Source organism: Microchirus variegatus (assembly GCF_963457635.1).
Source record: "Microchirus variegatus genome assembly, chromosome: 6".
Classification (NCBI taxonomy): Eukaryota; Metazoa; Chordata; class Actinopteri; order Pleuronectiformes; family Soleidae; genus Microchirus; species Microchirus variegatus.
The window spans coordinates 7,537,425-7,558,228 of record NC_139807.1 but is presented as its reverse complement, the minus strand read 5'-3'; positions in this window follow the sequence as shown (position 1 = coordinate 7,558,228).

Here is a 20,804-nt window from a genome sequence, read left to right as displayed (position 1 = left end):
GGGGAACACATGTTTGCCTGTCTCTACTTCTGTCAACAGCCTCCACCACAGTGGCGGAGACCAAAGAGAGCCCTGCTCCTCGTGTGCTGTTAGGAGGGAGGAGAAGGAGGAGGAGGGAGGAGGAGAGCTTCCCTGTCAGAAACGGCTGATATGACGACTCATTTCACAGCAATGCACTGTTGTGGTTTCTCTGTAAACATGGATATGAGAAATGCTTTTTGGGAGGCAGAAGTTTGTGGTGGAGACCAAAACATGACATAAGCCCTTACAAAGACGTAAGGGAGGGGGGCGAGGCGGGGGGAGGGTGCTCTATCTCAATTGGTAAAAGTTTCGGTTGGCTAAATCGGTCTCTAAATCTTGACCTCTCTCTACCCTCAACTGTACGTCTCTCGCTCTTTGTCGTCCTCTGAGAGTGGATACTGAATCCAGATGTTTTTTGTTTTTTAACAGATAACAAATGTCAGAGGCAATAACTGACGGCACACCTGGTACAGTACAGAAGGCCCGAGCGTCTCTGGTCACATGATCGATCTGTGACTCCCAACTTTAATTCAAGTATTTAAAGGTGCCATATGTAAGAATGTGGCCAAAAACTGTTACTACGTTCTAATTCAAAATACAGAGGTCTTTTAGGTTTCGTTTTCGACGTAACTGGCAACCCGTGGTTGCTCGGCAGCTGAGACGCTACTGACTGCAATGATTGGTAGGTGGCGCCACATGCAAAAACATTATTTCAAAACATAAACATGATTTCGAGTCTGAAAATTTTTTTTTTAATGCAAATATTTGGGCTGTACTGTTGTTGGTGGTGAGTTCAGTTTGTTATATGAACATTATTCCTGAGTCTCTGTGACATATTAGGAGGATTTTATGGCCAGTTGCTTTAGATTTATTACATAATGCACCTTTAGCGGTCATGGTGGTTCATCAGCGTGTCATAATAAGACACATGTTTGCGCATTAGAGCGTTATAAATGATTTTCCAATCGACAAACATCAAGGAGGAAACATACATGATATCGCTAACCTTATATGTTCTCAGAAAACAAACATCTCGTGTCCACGAAACGAGCCGCTGACGCTTTTTCTGCGGTAAAACTTATTTATCATGTCACTGTCGCATGTATAAAAGGCCTAAGTAAAGCCACGTTATTAGTTTTCCATGTCAGTATTGTCAGCTCGAAGTGACCCTGATCTATTATGAGACGTTGCCTCTGATCTGCGGTTTGCTTTTTTTAGGCCCCTGACATCATGTGAACAGTATATGGTAATCCTCCCATACTGATCAGAGCTTGTGGAGCGTTTGAGTCGGCGCGGGGGGGACGAGTAGGGGAGGGTGGTCCGCTCCGATTCCCCAGCCTCCTCCCCATGATTGATGATGCTTCTTGTGACACTGACAGAGAGGGATCAGCGCAACAACCAACAACTTCTGCATAACTCTGCTTGAGCCAGACGCCAGCCACACTATTGTGTCATCAACACTGGCGAGCGCACATACACACACAGAGACACACACGCACACACACACGCACACACACAAACACCAGTAAACACATCTGCCTAACAACTCGCACATTTATATTGAGTCACTCAAAAAAAAAAAAAGGGTGGAGTTGATTTATCGTCGGTGAAAAAGTTTCTCATGCATCATACATCTATACAAGACATGTTTGCGCTGTAATGTGCGTAGTAAAAGCGACCGTTATCCTCTATTCTATGTGTATTGGATTACTTTTACACCTGTGCTCCCAAGCTCAGAATATCGGCCGTCATTTTTGATGAGAATCGGCTCGTAGCCACCTGTTCTGATGACCATAAAGGTTCCTGGGAAACGAGAGCAGCCACACTGCAAGAAGTATGGATGCTTTGTATGCATGCCCAGGAATTTAAGAAGAAGAAGATGTCGAATTCTCATAGTTGTTTTCTATATTCATAAATGTCCTCAGACAGTATACTCTCTTTAAACGCATCCTCGTTATAGCCAAAGCTGTTTGGTTTGTAAAGGACGTCGGAAAAATTATTTCCCAATCTTTTATATCTGTTTATTTTCGCCAGAATATTAAGTTTTACTTAGATGAGAGAATCAGAAGTATGGATTTAAGGGCTAAAACACACATTTCCAATGTTAAGATACTGTAATAATACCATAACTTGTGAATAGAGACATTTTTTGCAGCGTGCTTGCACATCAGTCACCATTTTTCTGAGCGTCACTCTCTGCGCAGCTGCCCACACGCGTGATTTACAACATTAATATCTCAAGTCACTTTCACTTTATTGAGTTATCAATTTCTCCGCATTAAAAAAAAAAGAGTCCACGGAAATCTTGTGACAACTCCCAGCACATAAAGCGATGACATTAACAGAGCTGGCTATTAACAATATATCTGGTTGCAGTCAGAACGAAGCGTTTTATTACTGAGTGCATATCAAATAATGGCGTCTGCTGGCACATGGATGTGAACAGCGCGCACACATCCGTATCTCTGCAGCAGTCCCGCGGTCGTTGCCCATTTGGCGCCAGCCGCCGCAGACCCAGAATTCTTCACTTCATAAAAAAACTTGTTCGGGCCATATTCACAGTGCCTGGTAATCAATACTACCGGCACAGCTGCTCGACCATAAAACGGCCTTTGCTTTTGGAAAAACGACTCCTTCTCCTCTGTCAATGGGCTTCAGTCTGTCGTAGGATATTAGCGAGCGCACCTAAACGTGGATAAAGACGACAGTGACAGGACCAGCCGGAGCTGGACAATCTCGCGTTTCGTTTCCTCTCCGACGTGTAAATTCTGTTCATATAAACCTATAGTATAGCTGTAAATTACTGTTATAGTGTCCATGGTCTAATTTGACAGGTTTATTTTAAGTGCTTTGATATTAACTTTATTAATATATGGTTATTATTGTGGATGTGCATGCGTGAGGTGTGAAAATGTCTTGATAGTAAGATGAAAAACACAATATTTATGCTTCATGATGCATTAGAAGTAAAAGGAGGTAGTGTTAATGTATCCAGGTGAAGATTAAACTTATGCAGTTTGATTAACTGCAAAAAAAAGATTATGTTTTAATAATATTTCAGCGTAGAACTAATTTAAATGACACTTCCTCCGTCCAGCGTTTCTCCCGTTGACCAGAAGCTAAGCAGTGAAACACTGTACCACAATGAGTCGGTGCAATCTGATCCGTTTAAGGCGAGACCTTGAAGTAGGCCAGAACCACATCTATCAGTGACTAAATCTGTCCTTGCATTCTTGGGGAAGACTCTCAAGGATGAAGCGAGTCTTCAAAAGCATCTCTCAAACCTTTTGATGTAAACTCCTGCGACTGGCCCGGGTGCCTCTCCCTGCCTCTGCCGTCTCCTAATTGATTATGTGAGGCAGAGGGCACCTTGTTGTAAATGAGGTGATAGACACAGACCGCGATGCTCCCCCCTCTTGTTATTTTTCCCTGCTGATTAACAGTAAGGAAAATCTACATGTGTCATCATGGGAACATTTGGTTTGAGTGGAATGAACAATGTGTCTAAAATGACTGCTGTATTGTTCAGTACACAAAGAAAAAAAGTTAGTGTTGAAAGAGTCTGGACTTGTTTTTTTTTCCCCTCCCCTGGTGGCTGAAGGAACGTTGATGCTAATAGACTGCAGTGGTGGAAATAAAATAAATCTTTAGACTCCACCCCGCAGCTCGGCGCGCCGTGACATTTGACAGTTTATGGTGCCGAATGAGACGTGTTTGGGACTCAGATAAATTCAATTGTGGCGTATTGATTTCTCCGCGAGCCGTCCGTCCGTCTGTCATTATTCCCAGGTTGATTGACAGGAGGAAATTGGTTACGTTAAGTATTTCATATGTTATACGGGCTGACATTTGTTTGCCCGCTCCCTATGTCAATATTGTTGAAGAGATCTGTAGCTTTATGAGATAGCATTATACACCGACTGTGGCTTTTGTGTGATGTTCCAGTGTTTTCCTTGACATAATTTAAGATATATTAAAAACCGGTGGAATTCCGCGGTGTTTAATGCCAATATTATTGTCTTCCTCTGGGGGGGATCATGTATGTTCATAATCGGTGGCGGCCGTGTGCATGTGTGCATATGTGCGCTGCATAACTGCACATCCACACCAATATTCTCTGCATGCTCATAGCAGTGAAGTTGAGCTATTTTGATTGAAAATGTGTGTGACCTCATCACGCCGTGCAGCTGGCTCGCCTGGTTCTGCACTCATTGCTGTGTTTGACCCATGTTAGCACTGACATATCACTATATTTTTTTAAATTCATGTCAACCTGCCTGAGGTTCTTAGTGAGCGAGACACGCCGTCAATCAAATATATATATATATACTCTGTGACACTCATTGTTCTTTCCTCTTTACGTTATAAGCCACAACTTTTTTTCTTTTCACTGGACCTCGTCCATGTATTTTAATCTCGGTGGAATGGGCCTCAAATGGAAATTCGGCTTTGTTTGCCGTAGGAAATAGTCCCTGAATTGATCTGATTACCGCGGCCCTTTGAATTTCCTTAAAATCCTCTCTGATCACTTCACCACGGTCAATAATCTCTCTGCATACCTTGTCATTTGCGTGTGATTACTCCTCAGTTGGTCCATAGAAGGAAAAAAAAACAAGGGTAAAACAATGAGTATGAGCTGTGTGATGGATGGGGTTTGTGGTCATTTTAAGCCTGACACCATTTCTTAAAAATAAAGACATAGCACAACACTATTTTTTACTACCATCTGATTGGTTTTCATTATTTAGTTTATCATAATGCTGTGTGCGCTAACGGCGCCAACGTTAATGCACGATGCGATTCCATGACGACTGACCGGGAAAATACGCGTGACGTCATGTTTACGTGAAAGTAACGTTAAACTTAGGCACACATACACAGTACACAGGTGTGCTGGTTATTTGTAGCGCTGCTCTTTTCATTTAATAAACAGATTGCTCCAGTTCGACTAACGGCGCTAAAGGAGCTAATGCAGCTAACGGAGCTAACTGGTAAACGGTGCCTGGACTCCAGTGTAAACATGACGTCACACGCATCTTTTTCCATTCAGTCATCAGTGATGCGTTAACGTGCGTTAACCTAGTGCCCAGCACTAGTTTCTTACCATTTAGAGAAAGCTACGACTCATTGGTTCCTCTTTGATTTATTGAGTCGCCATTTTTTCATCTACAGCATTTATTTCCATGGTAACATCTGCTCAGGCTGATATTTTATCTGCTGGGTAATAAACCTGCTGTATTAGAAGTGCTAAAATAGCAAGATTTGAAGAAAGATCGACAAAGTGTTGTGCCCAAGACAACACAGTGACAGGCAGTTTACTAGCAGACATCAGGTCGTCATCTTTGACAGATGCAACACAACACCCGTCCACTCTGCTTTGCCCTCTGTTTTGCTGTTTCAGAGCGACTCTTTGCTAGTCAAACCCCGAAAGCAAATGTTTAGATTCCACCTGCCCGTCCCTCATGCTACACTAACAGAGGCACTGTCCATATAGATCTTCAGGCCTGGGTCAACATTAGCTCTTAGCTGGACTGGTGCAGTGGTGAGGTCAGCGGATCGATAGTCCCACTCCTGTATATGTGAAAACAACTTTTTTTTTTAACTTAAATTATCCACATTTCTTTTTTTAGAGTGAGAGTTTTGTATGTATTTTGGGAAAAATAAATAAATTAGGAAATGTGCCCACGAGCGCTGTCACACAGGCTCTGCCCACCAGCTCATCCTTAGCCTGCAGACACACTTGTTAGGTTTAGCATTAGCCTGTCATCCTCGACTGTTTGACAAGCATCCCCAGGTGTTTGAGTGGCTCATGGGTGCGGCGGTGGTCTCTTTAGTGCTAGTCTCATTGTTGTTTTCCAGTTGGAAACATTGCTCTATAAGCGCATGATAACAGGCCTCGGGGCTGGAACAATCACTCTGTGGTGGAAACAATCACACTGTGGTGGCTTCAGCCCCTCTTGTGTGTTCTCCAGAGGTTTTTTTTTTCATGCGGTAAGTGCTTTGGCTCTTGGAATCACAAAATTTGGCTTTGGCTAAACCAATATAACAGCAACTATTGATTGTAATTGTATGGATACTACACATATAATGTGTTCATGTGATAAAATTGTTGGCTCTATGTAGAACAAAGGCACTACAATATTAGTATTATTATAATAGCATTTTTTTAGCACTTAATCCCTTCAAGGCTCTATTTCCTAAGCCCCTCCCACCAGAAGAACACAAACAGTGCTTTATAGGTTACATAATCATTAGAAGTGCTCTTCTAATACAACATATATTTTTTGCAGCGTATGCAGTTGTTGCCAATGCTAGAATTGAAGGGATTTGTATACACACGCACGCACGCGCACACACACGCGCACACACACGCACACACACACACACACACACACACACTTTGGAGAACAGCCAATAGGAGCCTCTCTCTTGATTGATCAAAGTCTCCCATCAGACTTTCCCTAATACTGTAAACACAGCACAGAAGATGGTGGAATATCTGTCTCTGCAGATTACTTCATTTACAGCATGGTTTACATTAGAGCTGCGGCTAACGATTATTTTCACAATCGATTAATCTGTTGCGTATTTTCACGATTAATCGAGTAGTCGTTTGGTCCATAAAATCTTAAAAAATAACCTTAACCAGTGTTTGTCAAACCTGGAAATGATGATGTTTTGTCCACAAACAAAAATGATATAGTTTTTCATGATTTTTAATGATGAAAGAAACCAGAAAATATTCACATTTAAGACACTGAAACAATCAGAAGCTTCAAACCGACTATTCCATAAGTAAAATGGTTGACGATTCGTTTAATAATTGATTAATAATCGATTAATCCAGTATTAATAATGAGGTTATTGAGTAATCATTGCTCAATAATTCATAGAAATTGTGTTGCATACTTTAATCAACCACCAACACTGACCCCAGTACTGTGCTATACAGTATGACCAAATAAGGCTCTTTCCTTTTCTCTGTATCTGTAAAATACATTTAATTATTAAAAAAAAAATAGGACATCTATGTCTTACATGTAGTTGCTTTGTGTAAAAGTGTGAAATGCCTGTAAATGAACTATTGACTATTGTATTTGCAAAGTCAGCCGTTCTCATACAACAACCACAGCGATCACACCGCGTGATTACTACAGACATCAGCTCTGTTTTTTTTGTTTTTTTTTGACTCCGGGCACATTAAAGATTCATGCATGCCTTTGGGATACAGACAATCTGGGAGCTGTAGTCTGTGAATTCTGGGAAACCTTAAGTGGTTGTTAAATGTATTTCATGTAATCCCTGGATTAGCATAGCAACCGGGCTAATGGGCAAGAATGGATGCTCTTTTTTGAGTTTTTTTTGTGTCCATTTCACCTGAGGCAACGCAGTGGGTGGACTGGTGAGTCGGAGAGTGAAAAAGACTTAGACCACCAGCTGCTACAAGAAGGCTTTAGGGGACGAGGACACTTTCAAGCTGTGACTTGTCTCTTGGTCATTCAACGTTTGTGTCCAATATCTTGCATTTCATATATCTGTTCTGTTCATATATTTGTGCTATGACCTAAATCTTTCTTTTGCATGCTGTAACTGTTGTGGCTTTTTCCTCTTTGTAAAATTGTGCAAAACATGAATAAATGAAATGTTTTGAGTGCCGCCAACAATTGTAGATGCCAACAGTGTATAACCATTAAGATTTGGCTTATCCAGCTTCCCCCAAAAAACAAATGATTATAATATAGTGTAATTTGTCACGGCGTCTCATGGCGAGACCAAATTGCTGCCTTTAATTCGCCATGTTAACGATCGCTCATTGCTCTATGTCTTTATTTACAAAACAGCTTTCCCAACTGTCTTTATTTTAGTGCTGTCAAACGTTAATGCGTCAACAGCTTGCACGTTAACGCATGACACGTTTCCATGACGACTGACCGGAAAAAGACGCGCGTGCCGTCATGTTTACGTGACTCCCGATTGTCAAAATGAGTCTCTAAAGTAACGCTAAACTTTAAAAACAGAGGCACACATACGCAGTACACGGGTACGCTAGTTATTTGTAGCGCTGCTCTTTTCATTTAATAAACAGCCCGCTCCAGTTCCACTGTAGGCGCGCTAACCGGCGCTAAAATGAGCTAATGCAACTAACAGAGCTAACTGGTAAACAGTGCCTGGACTCCAGTGTCGCGGCACGTAAACATGATGTCATTTGCGTCTTTTTCCGGTCAGTCGCCATGGAAACCTGTCATGCGTTAACGCGCGTTTTGCACCTACTTTATTTTATGTTTTTTTATTAACTGAGTGGTTTTTATCAGAATCAAATGATAAAAAAGTACAAACTAGAAAAGCAATCGGAGAGCGCAGACCTCCACCAACTCAGCTCAACCCCCCCACCACCCCTACGGATCACGGCCAAAATGTAATCACGCTCCTGGTCCCATTGCGGACATTTCCTGAAAATTTCATCCAAATCCGCACGTGACTTTTCGCGTTATGTTGCTAACAGACAGACAAACTACGGCGCAAACACCTCCATATAATGTTCTGTATTTTCTCTCACACATATATGCAAATACAGAAAACAAGACGTTCTCTTGTTTCCTTCTCAAATATTCCTCTCTCTGTAACTCTGCGTATAAGTATTAAAATGACCACATGCAAATTTGTTGTAAAACGCCTGCGAGCTACCGCTCCACCGCCCAGAAAACTCAGCGTCTCAAGGTTTTCTCACTTGAGTCGTCAAAAGTGGTCCGAGGGTTTTCATCACCGCTCACCGCACTGATCTCTTTGCATTAACGCAAAACCAGGAGGAGAAAAAAAAAAGGAGTATGACAGTTGGACCATAACTGGCCCACAAACGATGCCTCGAGACTCAAAAGTGTGAGTTCAACCGAGCGTAAAATATCAGACGAGGAGCTTCCAGCAGTCGCTTGTTGGCAGCACAAAGTGGAAACCTATGCTCCGAGTGAAGGGGGGAAAAGGGAGAGGACGTTTGGTTCGCGTACTTGTGGATGCCTCCCTGTTTCTCTCAAATGTCATCCAACAAAGTCTCACCAGAAACAGAAGCTGTTGCCTGTATTTTATCCAGGTCATTATTTATGTACCTGCCGGAGATTTGCACTCCAGTTTTGCCGTGTACCTAAACCCCAAACTACAGATGCTTTAGTAACTGCTGGATTCTCATTCTCTTGACATGTATGCTAAAATTATACTTGCGAATCCAAAAGGCTGAGCATTGTTTGTGAAGAGAATAAATAAACGCTGCTACAATCCCGCTTTAAGACCTCAATCAAACTTATCGTGGATTTTACTGGATTTGCATGATGAAAAAAAAACAAAAAACGATCAAATTTGTGGTTTTGGAGAGACGATCGCTCGATGGTATCCGGCACCAACTGCTTTTCACAGCTCGCGCTAATGCATTATCCGCAACCGCAAGAGCAACATCGTACAGCAGAATCCATTCATAATATATAGCTATTTAAAAAAAAAAAAAAAAAAAAAAGAAGAAGAAGGAAATCTCATGCACCACAATGTTACTCCATCATCTTATCCTGTTTCAGCAAAGCAATGCTGTGCACTGAAAACACACCATCACTGACAGTGAGAGCCTAATCCAGTGATTGGTTTTACCTTATCACACAACTTAAGGAGTGTACACTTCTAAGCTGACGGATTGAACCTCTGTTCGATACAGGTTTGCAAAACTGAATCTGTTGAGCCTCCAAGATTTGATATGGGTATTTAAAGCTCTGTGCGGCATTAACCGCGGAGCACAACAAATAGCCTGCCTTTTAACAGGGCTAGGGAATCCCAGGGCCAGTTGGGATGCAAATTGAAATGATCCAAGAGTGGATTGAGAAGGTGAGGGTGGGCTTGGATGGGGCTTGCGGTGGTGGGTGGATGTGGGGAGCAGCGAAGGAAAAGAGGGCTGCTGAGGAATGTGGGAATGAGATGAGGTGGTGTGGGGCTTGTGGCGAAGGGGGCTGGCAAGTTTCTGAGGAGTTAGCTGTGATTAGCCTCAAAGGCCGACTTATGACTCGAGTGACAACGGGATAGTAACAAATGGCAGTGGAGAATCTGCCGCCACGGTGTCCCAAATCGACCAACCACCCACCCCCGCCGCCCTCTCACTACCACTTCCCACGCAAAAAGGGGGTGACAGTCATTTAGTCGGCAAACAGAGCATTGCCGCTCGGCTCTCGTCTGCTGATGTGTGTGTGTGTGTGTGTGTGTTCCCCGTCTGGATGTCAACAGCTCGAGGAGGAGCGAGGCGGAGCGAGAGCAGACGATTAATGTTCCAGTTAGACGATGATTCACGGTTGCATTGTTGCTCACATTATAGAGCTGTTAAATCAACAACATCAGTGCTGCTGTTGATGACATGGCTGGGGCTTTTTGTTCCCGCCGTGGGGCATTTATGATATGACAAGGCGTTGTTTTTCAGAATTATCACGGATCGTTAAAAGAAATCGCTGCGGCGGGAGATGTTCTTCCACGGCGGGACAAGCAGACACGGCGGATTGAAAGCATGTTGGCAAGCGCCGAGAGCGAGAGAGCGACTGAGTTGAAAACCATCCGCGATAATCAAAACCACGCTGAGCCTTTTTTGGCCGGAATGAAAAGGCCGCATTAGAGCCGTGTAACCACGGTATAAGCAAATGCATGCTTACTTCATTAGGTGAACAGTCTGCACACAGGAACATCTGACACCGCTCGAATAAACGGGATTATTTCTGCTTTAAAATTGTCACCACGTTGGCACCTGCACTGAAAAAACCCCCGCTGCCAAAACTCACTGACTGTCTTTCAGTGTAAACTTCGTGGCAGCCATTTTAATTCTTGATTTTCTTTTCCCTGCCAGCGTGACGCCATCATATACTGTATATATGAGGCTCCTCTCACCTGGTAAGCAGCCACTGAGTAATGATTAACGAGTGCAACCTACATAGTTTTTTCATCATTGTAATTAAAAAGGGATAAATTAACGCAGTGGACATGAAAAGTAGACTCCCTCCAACTGACCCTGCTAATGAAGCCTGGAATGATCGGCCTAACTGGGATTTAATTGCCTTCTGCTGTTTTCTTCCAGCAATAATTCGGTTTGTGTTGGCTACGCCGTGCCACTGAAGTAAGCTGAGCCCCGTTGGCCCATTAAAAGCTAAGGCTAACACTGCTTTGGTGAGGCTGGGGGGGGGTGCGGGTCAGGAGGGGGCGATGGGCGATGGACAGGGACTCATGATTGGGAGTCCATGGAAGTCAATGTAAGACTATAAAGAAAGCAGCTTCCCTCTCTGGGGTGTGGTGAGGTTTAAGGGCTTTCACGTACAACTTTAAAGAGCCCAAGTTTTAAATCCGAAGGATATACTGTTAAATCACATGGGAGGCTTATTGTTTTCAAGGCTTCGCATATAAGCGCCGTTAACCCTCCGAATGCCATTGAAACCAGTCCGACGTATGCTCATTATAGAGCATGAGCAATCATCAGCGGGGCAGGTGTGAGTGAAATGCCTCTGTGTGTGTGTGTGTGTGTGTGTTTGTGTCGGACACAAGAGTTCCACGTCTGTTTTCCAGTTATCGTCCAGTGTCACATTACACACTCTGTTAAATAAGTGACATCGGCCCCTCCTACTATCCGACAGTGTCCATATATACGATTGAGCGTACGTGCGTCGTATGACCGCTGAAACCACCGCTGACATCACAGAGTGCTTCTTCTTCTTCTTTTTTTTTTTTTTTTTTTGCAGCATCTGCAAAAAGCGTCCAGCGAGGCTGAGATTGAGCCCTTTTTTCATTAATCTATCATCAGCTGTGACTGAGGCTGTCTGCGCCCGTCTTTGCCTTAATGCTGGGAATAAGACGAGAAGAAACAAATAAGGCAATAGCATGTGTGTGGGTGCATTTGAAGAAAGCTATTTTCTTGGCAAATTTATTTTTATGATACGAGACCTCATTTTCAGTTATTTTTGTGTCATCCCCCCCCCCCAAAAAAAAACAACAACAAACGTTCATTGCAGCCATAAAACCCCTTCACCTCTCACTTGTTTTTCATTTAACCAGCAGCAGCTCGCGGCCCTTTACTTTACTGTGCCGCGCTGAAATGATTGTATCATCAACACGTATCGATCCTGCCCACAACCTGCTCCACGGCCTGATTTTGATTCCTCAAACCTGGCGAGCCCCTGAAATTGGTCCTTGCGGTGAATTTCACCGTGGCAGCATTATTATATATATATTTTTTTATTATTACTATTATTATTGTTATTTGTCGAGAAAACATTCATACACTGCTCTGTGTGTGTAGTATCTGCCTGCTCTTTTATGTCACGGTTGTTATGGGTTCTCCCTTCAAAATATAATCTTTATGTGATGTTTTATGTTTGCAGAGTACAGGTATACAATATAGGTGCAAACAATGGGTCTAGTTTATGATTTAGAGTGAATTTAAAAGCAATAACCAGTCACTTATTCACACATATGATATGTAAGTGTTTTATTCTGCAATTGGACCATGATGAAACATTTTCCTCCCGCACAGCTGTGCCTTTAGAGTTGATGGACGTCATGATTTGGGACAATCTGATCTGCCTGTATTTGTTATGTCATGCACCCACACTATATTTATTTCAGATGGAAAATACGACTCTATAATGTGCATATGTCTGTTCGTCTGCAGGCTGAGCTGCAGCAGTCAGTGAGCAGAGCAGAGCAGAGCAGCTCGTCAACAGTGACTTTTATTCTATTTGAAATAAGATCACGCGGGCTGGAAGTTTTTCAGCTTCAATCTTTCACATTGTTCTCATGTCTTTTTCCTCCTGATTTTGATGCTGAAAAACCACTGCTTGAATTGCCATCAGAAATATGAAGGCTATAGGAGTGCACATTTACAATTTTTCCAACCCATAATCCTCCTGTACAGCTACATGCTGGAGATCCTCTTTATCGTTGATATTACCTATTATTCCGAGGCAGAGCAACCGAACAGCGGTGACCCTTGCTCGTTTTAATGAAGTCACTAATTTAATATGCCACTGTGCTTTGGTGGCAATAGATTCAAAAAACTAATCTGGGCCAAAACTGATTAGGCCTATTAAGTGGTAATGGAGCAGGAGGGAGTGGGGGGGGGGGCACTTAGCATGCTCGGAGGTTAAGCACCTTTATTCAAGGCGTGGCTGCTCTTTTGTTGTCCCCGGTGTTAAGCTGATTGCATAGTGTGTCCATCTGTCTCCTTGTGTGGTCCTGTGATTCTTCAGACATGCCGATTTGTATGATCAAACCTTGCAGATGCTCTCTTGAGAAGGAAGTGTCTGAGTGCGACCGGAGAAAGCGCCGTTCAGGAGTGTGCAGTCTCGCATGGGTTTGATATTTTGTTGTTGTGAGGAATAATTTATCCAGACCAAAAAAAATGCCTATATGTCGTGATCAGAGACCTGTTTGGGAAAATTAATATAAATCATTCATCAAGTGTCATAGGGAGTTGTATGAAGAGTATCGGAACAGTCTTTTGATATGAGACTGATCCACCGAGCAACAAAACAAGAAGACATTCCTCACAGGGAGCTGGCGGTGGATCGTTCTCGCTCTCTGCCAGCTCAACGCTCACTGCCACGGCACGCTTTCTTTTCTCCCTCTCTCCCACAAGGCCTTGACACTTTTCTGGCATGTATGACGGATAGATCATGGGACATTTAAAAAAAAGAAAGAGAGAGCGAGAGAGAAAGAGGGAAAAAAAAAAAGACAATGTCCTGTAGTGTTGAAAATGTATGGCCACACCAGCTCGTGCAGACCCATACGTTTTAGGAGTGGAGAAGAGGGGCCGTCGTCAAAGCCGCAATCAAATACGTCTCAATTAGAGCTTTTTGTCTTCATCCACGTAATACCTGCTGTAATATGATGACGCCAGAGTTCAGCACCAGAGACATTCACAGCAGCCTTTTACATGGGTTTGATGTAAGAGGAGACATTTCACCTGTTTTAGGTCTGATTTTTTGTTGTTTTTCAATGCCTAAAATATCAAATATTAAAAAAAAATGTTTTTTATATTTGGTTCAAAAGCAGTAGAATATGGAATTGCAAGCAAATGAGGACAGTTTGAGACAGAAGAAATAAATCCTAAAATGAACGTATTAAAGAAATAAATAACACCATAGGAGGAGTAAGTGAACTCAGACTGCATTAAAAGGAACAAGTGTTTATTCTTAAACTATATTTTGTATATTATTTTTGTTTACAATATCATATTTAATTTTCTCAATCAGCTTACCTATACACAATAATGTTTATTATATTGCTTTTTAATATATACATATATATATGTTTATATATAAATGTGTATGTGTGTGTGTGTGTGTTTTGTAGGAATGTGCCTGTTATTATGAATCCAACAGTGGTGTTAGATTTGCAGGGAAATTGCAGCATGTTAGTGGGGACATTTCACACAGGTGTCAGGCGCCATCTACTGGCAGCTCAAGGTGTCAGCGTGTGCCTCTTTTTTACAACCTCTCACTGCTGAGTGCTGCATTAAAATATGGATTTAAACCCTCAGTGTTTTGTGTTACCATATTAATTTGGAATACAAACAGGGCTATTGTTGAATATTATTATGGGATGATAGTGTTATTTGTCCTCGGTGTGTCTTAGGTTGTAGTTTTACTGAATATAATTCTATTTTTAAGGATTTCTACATAATAGTACTTTGGATATCAAACCCTTTATACCTTAGCATGATGGGAAATTGAAACTTTCAAAAGGGAAATTAGAGAAAAAAAAGTCAATTTTGATCAAGCATAATAATTCTTATTGACTGAAAAAGAGAAAAAACTTCTGCTCAATCACACACACAACCCCCCCCCCCCCCCCCCCAAGCCGCTTCAGCGTAGTCTCATAAGACTTTTTGAGGCTGAAGGCACAGCCACCGAGCAGCTGAGCACCATCCTGTTTTGTGACGCCGCCATGTGACCCTGCGGCCTGTCTATCCAGATGGCCACTTCTCTGTCTGTCTGTCTGTCTGTCTGTCTGTCTGTGCTGAGCCACCAGTGGGAGCCGATTCTCTGACAGCTCCCTGAGCCCTGCTGCTAAACACCGACCAGGAATATACAGACGCCGGCACTGCACGGGGCTGCTGTGTGACGGGTTAAATTATGCATAGTGTGTGAGTGAATGACAGCCTAGTCCAGCTCTGATTTTGAATTTGAATCGGTCTGCTTTACATTGAACATTAAGCCCTGGAAACGATGTTGAAAGTTGCAGGGAAGGAAGGTCGTGTAAATTGTGTTAAACAGGACTATAATTGATCCGTGTTTACGTGATCACTTCCTGTCGGTTCATACGAAGACAACAAACCAAGATTGTGTTCAGGTGCGTGGAACCATTTTGTAGGGTTATTTCTACAGATGCCATTTCCCATGACCCCGTTTTGTAAGATAACCCCTTCCGAGCAGGAGAGACATGGCCGCCTTCAGGTGGACTTCCTCCTCGCTCGGAAAAAACTGCGCAGGCCACGCCCCCCGACGTGGAGGATCTCCTTCGAGTCGTGTTTTTATCGTTTCTGGATTTAAGTATAGGCCACTTAACTATCTAAGCTTTCGTAGTGATCATCCCATTTATCTGGGATTATTGCAGTGAATTTACTGTTTGGTCTTCTTCCAGGCCTAAAATGTCAAGTCCAAAGTCATGTATGCAGTAGCTTTATTCGGTAAGACCTTCGCAGATCCGTCCAAAGCTGGTAGCAGTTGATCTTTGGATAGAGCATGAAATAAATAAATCCTCTTTAGCAGATCAATATTCATCCTATTTAATGCTGGATGTGAAACTGCTGGATTTGAGGTGGTAATGCTGATGTACAGCTAATCGTTGGAAAATAAGCAGCGGGGCTTTGCGATTCTCAAGCAGATAGTTTAAACAGGAAGACGGATGAGTAAATGCTGATTGTCTAGTCGGTGAAAAACCTGCTAGTGATTACTTGTAATTTATACCTTCCAATTAATACGCAGGAAGTCTCCCCAGGAGTGGGGTGGAAGGGAGTCGTGTTGATGAGCGTGTTATTAAAGCAGGAAAATGAGCCGGTGACACATTTCCTCCTGCAGTTTCACAGTAATGACATTGTACACTAATGATATTAGTTGACACTGCTTGTATAAATAGAGAGACTGAAAGAGGAGGGGGGGGGGGTGAATTGATATAACAGAAGGGAAGTTTCATTATTATTCTCTCCGTGCTCGCTGTGTATATTCCACCGTACGTACGAAGAACAAGCGAGAGGACACGACCTCTGCCTGGATTGGATTTTGGCACAGACTTTTCCCCTCCATGTGTAAATTCACTCTGCGGTAACGGCACTAAAGCACCTGTGACAGAGTGACAGTGGAGAGCTGCGCGGTGGAGTTGTGCAAGTGTACACACACACACACACACACAGCACTGTAAGGCCCGGCTCGGCTCAGCTCCCATAGCACATGATACATTAAAGCATCAAAAGTTGACCGGCGTAATTTATGGCTGAACTCTCTGTTCCCTGTTGTGAGCGCGGGGCCCCGCCCACACAGACCTCTCTGGCCAATGATTTACTTCTACTTGTAGCTACTATGAATTTGGACGTCTGCATACCGCGCTGTACAGTTCAGTCTTCTTCTTCTGCTGTGATGGATCGACCCAAGATGTGCTCTAATTCCAGCAACAAATGAATACGGTCTATATCTAGTGCTTCTTTTCTGAAGAAATTAAAACCTCTGCTGCGTGTGTGTCTGGACTTCACTTGGCTCAAACAGGATTTAAGGTTTGTCCTCGTAATAACAAATAGCTACATGGATGAAAGGAGTCCCCACCCCCTCTTCATATTATCTTCCTCAAACCATCAATGTTTTCCCATGAAACCCTCAAAACCTACAGTATTCAACAATATTATGCCCCTAAAAATAGGAATAATACATTTTCTTACCATAATACCATAAATAAATTAACATAGAATCATGACACAGGATTGTGACATGATGACAAAGATACTTTAAAATATAAATAATATGCCATTAAGGCCATCTTGGCCTCTCTTTCTTCTCTTCTCTTTTCTTCCGGCACATATGATCCCCATATGGCCGGTGCGGCTGACATGAAAACAAAAACAATAAATTTTGTAACTTAGAACCAAAAGCACCTGTGTTCCCGTGGCTATATAGGTCCACAGTCTAATATTAAAGGGGGAGGATATAAATAATTCTTATTGTTTACGGACATAAGTGCGTTTTCAAGAGCCAAAAACAATGTCTTTGGGTCAAGATTCAAGGCCTTTATCGTCACAGATAAAATAATGATTAAATACACTTTACGTGAAATAAAAAAGTACATGCAGATGTGCAAATGGATTGAAACGGTCATATCTTGCAAGTTTGACCATTTACTCTCTGTTTATGTACAAAATATGGACAGCCTTGGAAGTAAAATACAAATAAATAAACAGTAGGTCACTGGAACTGTGCTGGAAACCAGAGATCCCAGTGCACAGGGTGGGGGGGGGGGGTGCATAGAAGGAGACGGGCTCAGTGCTACAAAGCTGCCGAGCCGGGATGTTTACCAAGGATTTTTGGCTCACCGAGCTGAAGGGCTGAGCGAGAAGAAGAAGAAAGACGAGACAAAAGAGGAAGACGATGAAAAAGAAGGGAAAGAAAGAAAAGATATTTGGCATTTCTGACTTTTCCTCAACAAACACCCCAAGGTCTAAAGAGTCTCATTTAAATAAACAAAAACCAAAGGGGGTGGGATCAATTTGTGGACAATAAGCTTTGCCTCGGGGCCCCGTGCGCCGACAAGCCTCGAAAGTGGCGCCGGACTGTTGTCTCGCTGAGTCAGAGGTAGAAATCCCATCCTTCAACATGTTGCTGTGGAGCTGTGTTCACAGGGCTTCACTGGTGGCCTCGGCAGCCACTGCAGAAAAACTTTGAAGTTGAGCGGAGGCAGACGCGACTGCAAATATAGGCAAATCTCCATGTACAAAATGGCCGCTTGCCATTTTGTACATGGAGATTTGCCTATATTTGCAGTCAAAAAAAAAAAAAGCAGCTCTTGGCTGCCGGGAGAGGAGCTTGGACTGAGACGTCCGCCTGAATGTTGGATTTAGACAAAAAACAATGACTGGAGCACCTGCAGCAGACTCCACCAGACCTGACCTCTGTCCTGTAAACACACCCCAGAGGTCATGACCTCTCTGCAGAGGTAAATGAAGGAGGTTTCATCCTGGGCTCCTGAGTCTCTGTAGTTACCACGCACCACCAACAGAGGGCAGCAATGGCACAAAGAAACCTCCACCACCATCAGCGTCATCATGAGTTGTGAAAAGTCAACACGTATTACAAGAAATCATGATTTATGGAATAACCTTATCACAGAATAACAGTTGTTCAAGCATTTGAGGATGTTTGTTTTTGTTTGTTTCGCATCAGGAGAATTGTCCATGATATTGTGATATTTAATACTGAAACTTTGCTGTGTAATTCTTACCAAAGCAGGGAAAAGCTGAAAAACAAACAAAACAAGCAAATTGACTGTCTTTTGTGTATTTCAGCATTTAAATGCTGAGGTAGAATATATTACCTGGTACCATGAGACTGAGTCAGGGTGAGAAATTGTGATTCACTATTACAGATTTGCTTTTTGCCACTTGATTTATACAAATTTGCTTTTATATGTGATAAAAACATCATTAAATACAGCTGTGATCACCTGAGGAGCAGTGGTCAGCTGTGATGTGCGTGCTAGACCACTAGAGACTGAACTGCATCCACAAAAGACTTTCTTTTTCCACCAAAAAGAAAAGCTGTAACCTGAAACCAAGGTTTGAGTGTTGCTGTCTGAACAATCACAATCAATACAGTGAGCGTTTTCTTTTCTTTTTACTTCTTTCCTTGTCTTGTCTTTTCATTTACAAGGCTTAGTTCTGATCTTTCATTCATATTTTAACATTTTAACCACTTTTACGTGATATGAATTCACATTCTGGCGCTTTTATTTAACGCCTTCTGACCCACTGACTTGTGGAAGTTTGGTAACTTGCTAAAGTTCAGTTTATTACATTATGTAGACAGCAAATTATGACACTTATTTGTGCAATGTCGTGTGTGGAATGACAATAACGAGGAAAAAAAAGATCCAACAAAAGCTCTCTTGTACAGGAACATGTCTTTATGTTCAATAAAACATTTAATTTATACAAGTCCAAGAAAAAAACAGTAAAATAAGGATAAGAAATAAATGTTTTCATTATATTTATAACTACAGGGAAGAAGGAAAATAAATGTATCAGCCTACAATGCTGGTTAATATTGTTAGAACCATCATCAATTATAAACTCACTGTTCATGTGCTATTTTGTTTGTATTAATCTCCTTAATATACCCGTATACCCAAGCCTAGACCTGAATTGAATCCACAAAATTAATAGTAATCTGTATGAAAAAAAGGTATGGTAGCACCAACACCACAGTGTTGTCCATCTGTTGCACAATAAAAAACCCTCAAAACAAAATGTCACTTCTTGCTTATCAAGGCAATGACTTCCCTGCCTGTTGGACTTGACTGCAGCGAAGTATTAAGAGAAATAACAGACGTGAAGGTCTCACAGTAGAAGCCACACAAAAGCAAGTTTTTTGATGATGAGGTTGATTCGTTTGTGCTTTTCCATTTTTTTCATGGTGTTTGCCTTTAAAATCCACCGTTTTTCACAATGACTCAAACCCCTCCAATCATTTATTCAGGTCTATTACATCATCTGGAAAAAAAGTCCAAATTGTGCAAAACAAGGTGCAATTTACAGCTGTGGGTCAAGGAAAGCGCAGCGGTATTTATGCTTTAAGTTCTCTGACTGCCCTAAAATGTTACCTGTAAGATACATTTCAAATATAAAGTACATTTTAAATGTAATCTACGTAATGTCGCTCCAGATAAGAAGTGTTGATCGTCTTCCCCTCGTTTGTCTGATGTCAACACTTATACAGCGGGAGCTGTAAATTCTCCTCGAGATTGTATCGAGACTCTGATTTTCTTTGATCCCATGGCTTCCTGAAATGGCCGGCTTAAACATTGTTCTGCTGTTCTCCTTCTTCCCACAGGAGACTTTCCATCCCATCCCAGACACTGAACGAGCTAGTGTAAGCCCCTCTAAGTCACTTTTAGCTCCAGCGCCTCAGCTTGTATGAGCCAATTCATGCTGAATAAGATCATGTTAATCTGGGGTTTTACAACGGGGACTAAGTAACTTGATTTCTATCCTCTGTTAACCTGAAGTCGCTGCGATGGCCAACTGGACTCATGGCTGGAGGAGCTTTTGTTGTTACTGTTCCCAAGACAATGTGTTCATGTGTTTTCATCTCAAGTTCTGCCGTCGCTTTGTGTCGTTGAAAAGGGGAAGATAAGGCTCGCGGCAAACGCACACACACACACACTCTCGCGGCAACCAAAAAAATTTTTTTCCACAGCTTTGTCTCCTACATCCTATCAAAAGATATTCCCATAATTAAAATTAATGCTACAGGTGTAACCCCATGCATGTGTGTAGTTTATACCGTATACAATCACGCATTAATGAGTTTATTCTCTTCTCTAATGAGACAAACGATTTCAGAATCAGTCTTTAATTAATTAAATTTAACAATTTGTTAAAGAAAACATACGTACAAAAAAGCAGAAAAGACAGAAAACAATTCAAGAAACTAGTTTTGAGAACAAAAAAATCTTGAAATAACTTGAAATGTTGTATAATAATAGTCAACATCACACTGAACAAGGGTCAATTGAAAATA